At 44.1% G+C, this 7,777-nt stretch overlaps 1 pseudogene; it reads right to left on the minus strand.

The window, feature by feature from the left end:
• Positions 1–415: 415 nt before the first annotated feature.
• Positions 416–1,907, minus strand: LOC102981744 (high mobility group protein B1-like; annotated as a pseudogene).
• Positions 1,908–7,777: the final 5,870 nt, after the last annotated feature.

Here is a 7,777-nt window from a genome sequence, read left to right on the forward strand (position 1 = left end):
GCTGCAACTATTTTTTTTTTTTTTTTTGCAATTACAGAGTGGTATTCGGTTAACAGGACAACAATTACTTCGTATATAAGCTGCATCAGAGACAACTGAAGATGAAAAAACTACTATCCCCATACATAACTCACTCGTATTGTGTACCAGCAAGAACCTACTTTAAATTTCCATGCCAGTTTACATCCTCACACTGTATCAGGCAAGGTTAGCAGCCATTGAAAATACCACCAGGACAGGGTTAGCTAGAGACACATTCAGCAGTGTAACTATACAGAAAAAGACTGTATGGTTTTAAAACAAATCTTACACAGCCTTACATTTCAATTTTTTCTTAAAAAGGAGTGAGTTGTGTACAGGGGCATTAAATGCTTTATAGACAAGACAAGAAAAAAAAAACGTAACTAGAACCAACTTATTCATCATCATCTTCTTCATCTTTCTCCTCCTCCCCCTTTTCATTTTCCTCATCTTCCTTCTTTTTCTTGCTTTTTTCAGCGTCGATGACTCTCTTTTTCGCTCCATCAGCTTTCCTTTAGCTCAGTAGACAGCAATATCCTTTCTATATTTTCCCTTCAGCCTTCTTTTATAAGGCTGCTTGCTTGTCATCTGCTGCAGTGCTATTCCACATCTCTCCCAGGTTCTTTGCAACATCACCAATGGATAGACCCAGATGTTCTCCTTTGATTTTTTTGAGTGAAACTCAGAACAAAATAAGAAAAAGGCCAAAGGAAGCCTCTTGGGTACATTGGGAGCCTTGAACTTCTTTTTTGTTTCTCTTTATAAGAGATACAGGTTTTCATGTCTCTTTTACAATGGGCCTTGTCCGCCTTTGCCATGTCTTCAAATTTTCCTTTCTCCTTATAGACATGGTCTATAGAAAACTCCAAGAAGCTGACCGAAGCATTTGGGTCCTTCTTTTTGTGCTGCTCCCAGCAAGTGTGCACAAAGGCTGCATATGATGACAATTTGCCTCTCAGTTTCTTAGGCTCTCCTTGCCCGTGTTTAATTATTTTTCCTCAGCGAGGCTCAGAGTTACCTAGTACCTGTTCGGCTCTCACTTGCCCTGGTGCTGTCTCTGTGGAGCTCCACGTCCTGCAATGGCTGTCTAGATAAAGTTATTAACAGGGTTTACAGGACCCTTTGCAAACTTTACCTTCTACAAAGCTTCATTTCCACCACTGCAGCCCCGCTGCTCCTCAAATATGCCCTTTGTGCCTTTGTCCTTGTGCCTCCCCTCTCCTGGGAGTCCCTTTTTACATCCTCTAACTCTCAGGATCCCATACATATTCATATTTCAAAGATGGACTCACATGTCATCTCCCCATGGAATCCTGTGGAACAAGGTAGGATGAATCGGTTATTCCCTCTTTTGTAGTCTCATCACACTCAATATAGAAATAGATTATAGCCCTGGGCCCGTTTTATTACTGCATTGGTTTACAAGTCTGTCTCTCCCACGAGACTGGGAGGTTAAGTCACACACCTAGAACAAGTAACCAACCTGATGGAAATGAATTTGGAGGGAGATGTGATAAATCAGATTGTGTTTTTCATAGTCTAGGCAGTGGCTAAAGACTGCCCACCCACCCCAAAGGCAGGTAACCACCTACTTATTCCCTTTGCTCTTTGGGAAAACAGGGCTTGGAGAGATTTAAGTTAAAGAAGAGGAAGGTCTTCTTGTTCCTGGGTTCTTGTAGACAAAAAAGTGAGGTGACTCAGAATGCATGGATTTGGCCTTTGGAGGCTTTTACAAACAAGAGAGGCTTTATCAGGAGCAAACTGGAAGTCCTGTTAGAAGTGGACAAATGGCTGAGCAGACACCTGAAGAGGCTGCCTCTTGAGGAGGCCTACAAGGAGCAGAGGAGCCAGCCAGAGGTCTCCAGTGTCTCCAACCATGCACCCATGGAGCTCAAGGATGTCTGGGGGAAGGGAGACAGATGAGGGAGCCCTTGTTAATTAAGCCTCTACCCTCGAGCGACTGGGAGGCTAATAAGGCAGCCCCATTCCAGGGCACCTCCACACCAGGCCAGCCGGTCTGCCTGTTTATTGCCTGTATGGAGATCATTAATACCTCCTGACACTGGGGTCACTCCAGGGGTCAATCCCTGAGCCCATTTTGCAAAACAAGGGGAAATGAACTTCCCAGCACATGTGGCTCAGGCCTGGTGGGGAGGGGGACTCCCGTCACCCTACTCAGCTCCGGGAGAGACAGCACCCCAGGCTGTTGGACCCCCCCACACAATCCCTTCTGCCCAAGCTGGACTCTTGAGAGAGTGGTCCTGGGGAATGGCGAAGGGGAGGCCCTGGTCTGGGACAACCCCCACCGAGGCTGTCCCAAACGACAGACGGACACTAATCCCCTGGCGACGGGCAGTGGTGGTGTCTGGGAGCTGCAGCTGCAGCTCGACAGGGGCCTGACTCGGGCCGCAGGTGTCGAGAAGGTGCAGGCCCCCAGCCACTTGCGTGTGAGCTGCAGATTTGGCCCCACCCTCCCCGCTTCCCCCGCAGTGATTGGGCCCTCCGGAATCCAGATGGCAGACAGAGGCGGGGTTCCTGGCCAAGGGAAACTGCGATTGGTGAAGCACAGGTCTTTTGAGCTGAAAGACGGCCTCAGTAGCCAGTCAGGGAACTCCTTGAGGTGTGGGCGAGCGCTCAGGTGCCTTACCTCACACTTAAGCAACCAAGGCCTCATCAATCTGTCTCTCGCAGCCTCGAAGGGCCAAGGTGGGAACAAGGAACCCCCAGATGGTGCTCCAGGCAGGCCCTTACCCGTCTGGGGCCTCTTTCTCCGTAATGACCAGAACTGGGAATCAGCCCCGGCTGGCCCGAGGAGAAGTCGAGAAAGCCCCCAACTAGCTTGGAGGAAATCAATAGGATTATGAGGTTAATGCCAGAGCAGGCTGAGTACAGTTACCAAATAGATGATATGGCTGAGGTTAAATGAGGCCCAATAAATAAAGGAACGTGTTCAAAGGAGAAACTGCAGAAAATGCAGGGACGTGGGGGTCGGGCCTCTGGACTTCTTCCAGCCTTCCCCTTCTAGGTCTTGTTGAATTCTAGAAGAGCCGCAGTCTGGGGCACTACCTCCCAGGAACGCACAGGCTGGGGTCTGTGCCCTGTTCAGTGCCAGTGTTGGCATGGCGCCTGAGCACAGGGCTCCTTGGGCAGCTCCATCCGGCCAGCTTTGGGTGAGGGAATGGAAACTGTTAGTTTGGAGGTCTGACCAGTTAACAGCGGGGGCATGCCTCTGATTGCTTAGAAGCAGAAAATGGACCAACTGCAGCAAGAGGGTTGGAAGCCAGGAAGCACTTTTATCTATGTGATATCACTTCTTGCTTTCTTCTACCGTGTAAGGTGGCTGTTATTATTAAATTCATTTTATAGATGAGGAAACAGAGGCTTAAAGCAGATTTTGCTCTAGGTCCCTCTATAAACAGCCTGTTGAGGACCAGAATTCAGGTTTTTTTTTTTTTGCGGTACGCGGGCCTCTCACCGCTGTGGCCTCTCCCGTTGCGGAGCACAGGCTCCGGACGCGCAGGCTCAGCGGCCATAGCTCACGGGCCCAGCCGCTCCGCGGCATGTGGGATCCTCCCGGACCGGGGCACGAACCCGTGTCCCCTGCATCGGCAGGTAAACTCTCAACCACTGCGCCACCAGGGAAGCCCAGAATTCAGGTTTTTAAACTTCAAATTCCAAGGGCTTTCTAATAGCCCACATATTCTTTCATTCTTGAATTCTAATTTGTTTCAGCCCCTGGTTCAGAGAAATCCTTGAGGGCCCAAATTAAAAGCTAGTTTTGGATAATCTATGCTTAGGAAGAATGGAAGGGAGAAAGAGGAGGAAAGAAGGGGCAGGGGGGATTGAAACATTAAATAATTTCTCTGACTTAGGATTTTGTTTTTAACCTAACACAACCCTAGCGGATATACCTTCCTCGGACAGATTGTAAAATAAATGTGTATTTCAGAGAAGTCTTACTGGAGGAAATGGAAGGAAGTGGCAATTCAGGAGCATATAGTGTAATGGGGAAGAAAGTGTGATCGTCTACAGTGAATCCACCTACTGATAAGGACTCTGGAACATAAGGTCTATATTGCTACCTGTGACTGTGCAAAACCAGATCTGATTACTCATTCCTTATCTCTGTAGCTCCTCAAGTGAGCGTTATAGTAGGGTTCCACCTGTGTTATTGGTGAATCACTGCCCCTGTCCTCAGTCCTGAGGGGGCGCTCAGACCAGCTTACCTAACGCAGGTCCAGGATCAGGCCAGCCCAGTCCTCAGTTCCTTCTAACTGGAAGTTTCCTAATTCTCTCTGTGGGAGAAGTCCTGGGAGGCCAGGGTGAGAGGTCAGGTGTGCAGAGCTGCACCTGTGGTAAGAGGTGAAGCACCTGCAGCAGTAGCTGCCACCCACTACCCATTCTCCTTATTCAATCCTCCAATTTCCAGAGTGAGCTCAAGCTCCTGCCCCCACTCCAGCTGTCCTGAGTTTGATAATCTCAATGGGATGTGGGCTGGGGAATCTGGAACCAAGATTTGGGGTACCTGGGTAACAATAAAGCCACAGGGGACAGGCAAATTCCCTGCTGCCTCACCCTTAGATTATAGCACACATAGAATAACATGGCTGGGAAGGGAGCGTGGAGGGATTTTGTTCCCTGGATTTGAATGAGAAGGTATGTGCACGTGCATAAGAACACATATGGACACTAAGATATGTATCTTTCATTATGAAATGCCCAAGGGCTCACTCAGCACTGAGCTGGGACCTTCGCACATGCCTCAGGAGTAAGACTGTAAGTAACAGAGACTCAAACTAACAATGATGTAAAGAAATAGGGTTTATTTTTTCTCACATTACAAGAGCAGTTTACCTGCTCAGTGACGCCATCAGGAACTCAGACTCTTTCTTTTTGCTCTGATATCCTTAGCATATTGGCCTTCATCTTTCTTGCCTCAAGGTCCCTAGAGAGTGAGAACTCCAAGGATCTCATCCACAGGGGAAAAGAAGACTATGTCTTCCCCTTTTTCAAGAAAGCAAAAAATTCCCCACGTCCTTTCCCCTCTCCAGTCTTTTGCTTAGGCCTCATTGGCCAACATTGGGTCACATGACCACTCCTAGCCACAAGGAAGGGAGTCTATGAGAGCATGGAACAGGATTTCCATGATTGGCACAGAACAGTGGTTCTCAACCTCGGCTCTATTCTCAGAGATTCTGACTCTGTTGGTCAGGGTTGGGGCTTGACATTGGTATTTATTAAATTCTCCAAAAACCTAGGATTTAAAAAAAATTGTAATTGTTTTTCACTACAATATGGCGCCAACTCAAGTAATCGTCTTCAACCAAACCCACCCTAGGCTCTGGACAAGCCACCTTATTGTACTGACTGGGATTCTCTAGCTTATACTGTAGCCCCTGCTCCCTTTGGAACTGATTATATAGGTGATTAATTAGTACATTTGTAGGTCATTTGTTAGTGAATTTGCAGTTAGTAACTTGTTAGCTAATCAGTTGGCTAAGTAATAGAATGGTTAGTTGGCCTTTCCTCTTGTTTATGTGTCTGGCACATAGTAAGTACTTGATAAATATTTATTTGGGTGAATGAGTCCATAAAATGGAGATAAAATGGAGTTAATACTGCATCAAATGAGATAGTAGCTATGAACTTTGTAAATGATAAAACACTGTAAAGATATAAGAATAAACATTTACATGAGAAGCTACTTTAAAATTTAGGGCCAGAGTAAAGATTTTTCCCCCCATCCTTCACCAAGGAAATAGTGTTTCCACATTTCTGAAATGGAGAACTACCATTTTGCCCTGTTGCTAGTACCAGATTTCTCTCTCAATTATCACAACTTTGTCAGCACTTAGCGATAGCATATTCTTTCTCCTTTTTCCTTGACCCTACTTTGTCTTTCTACTTGTATTTTTACTAGCTTATTTTGGTTATAAACCACCTCAAGCCTTTTTGGGAAAGAGGTGGGGTAAAATTAATTTTAAAAATACTTGGACAAATGACAATGGAGACACGACGACCCAAAACCTATGGGATGCAGCAAAAGCAGTTCGAAGAGGGAAGTTTATAGCAATACAATCCTACCTTAAGAAACAGGAAACATCTCGAATAAACAACCTAACCTTGCACCTAAAGCAATTAGAGAAAGAAGAACAAAAAACCCCCAAATTTAGCAGAAGGAAAGAAATAATAAAGATCAGATCAGGAATAAATGAAAAAGAAATGAAGGAAACGATAGCAAAGATCAATAAAACTAAAAGCTGGTTCTTTGAGAAGATAAACAAAATTGATAAACCATTAGCCAGACTCATCAAGAAAAAAAGGGAGAAGACTCAAATCAATAGAATTAGAAATGAAAAAGGAAAAGTAACAACGGACACTGCAGAAATACAAACGATTATGAGAGATTACTACAAGCAACTGTATGCCAATAAAATGGACAACCTGGAAGAAATGGACAAATTCTTAGAAATGCACAAGCTGCCGAGACTGAACCAGGAAGAAATAGAAAATATGAACAGACCAATCACAAGCACTGAAATTGAAACTGTGATTAAAAATCTTCCAACAAACAAAAGCCCAGGACCAGATGGCTTCACAGGCGAATTCTATCAAACATTTAGAGAAGAGCTAACACCTATCCTTCTCAAACTCTTCCAAAAGATAGCAGAGGGAGGAACACTCCCAAACTCATTCTATGAGGCCACCATCACCCTGATACCAAAACCAGACAAAGACGTCACAAAGAAAGAAAACTACAGGCCAATATCACTGATGAACATAGATGCAAAAATCCTCAACAAAATACTAGCAAACAGAATCCAACAGCACATTAAAAGGATCATACACCATGATCAAGTGAGGTGTATTCTGGGAATGCAAGGATTCTTCAATATACACAAATCAAACAACGTGATACACCATAGCAACAAACTGAAGGAGAAAAACCATATGATCATCTCAATAGATGCAGAGAAAGCTTTTGACAAAATTCAACACCCATTTATGATAAAAACCCTGCAGAAAGTAGGCATAGAGGGAACTTTCCTCAACATAATAAAGGCCATATATGACAAACCCACAGCCAACAAAGTTCTCAATGGTGAAGAACTGAAACCATTTCCACTAAGATCAGGAACAAGACAAGGTTGCCCACTCTCACCACTCTTATTCAACATAGTTTTGGAAGTTCTAGCCACAGCAATCAGAGAAAAAAAAAAAAAACAAATAAAAGGAATCCAAATAGGAAAAGAAGAAGTAAAGCTGTCACTATTTGCAGATGACATGATATTATACATAGAGAATCCTAAGGATGCTACCAGAAAACCACTAGAGCTAATCAATGAATTTGGTAAAGTAGCAGGATACAAAATTAATGCACAGAAATCTCTGGCATTCTTATACACTAATGATGAAAAATCTGAGAGTGAAATTAAGAAAACACTCCCATTTACCACGGCAACAAAAAGAATAAAATATCTAGGAATAAACCTACCTAAGGAGACAAAAGACTTGTATGCAGAAAACTATAAGACACTGATGAAAGAAATTAAAGATGATACAAATAGGTGGAGAAATATACCATGTTCTTGGATTGGAAGAATCAACATTGTGAAAATGACTCTACTACCCAAAGCAATCTACAGATTCAATGCAATCCCTATCAAACTACCACTAGCATTTTTTACAGAACTAGAAAAAAAAATTTCACAATTTGTATGGAAACACAAAAGACCCCAAATAGCAAAAGCAATCT

This window comes from Physeter macrocephalus, chromosome 14 (genome assembly GCF_002837175.3).
Source record: "Physeter macrocephalus isolate SW-GA chromosome 14, ASM283717v5, whole genome shotgun sequence".
Taxonomy (NCBI): Eukaryota; Metazoa; Chordata; class Mammalia; order Artiodactyla; family Physeteridae; genus Physeter; species Physeter macrocephalus.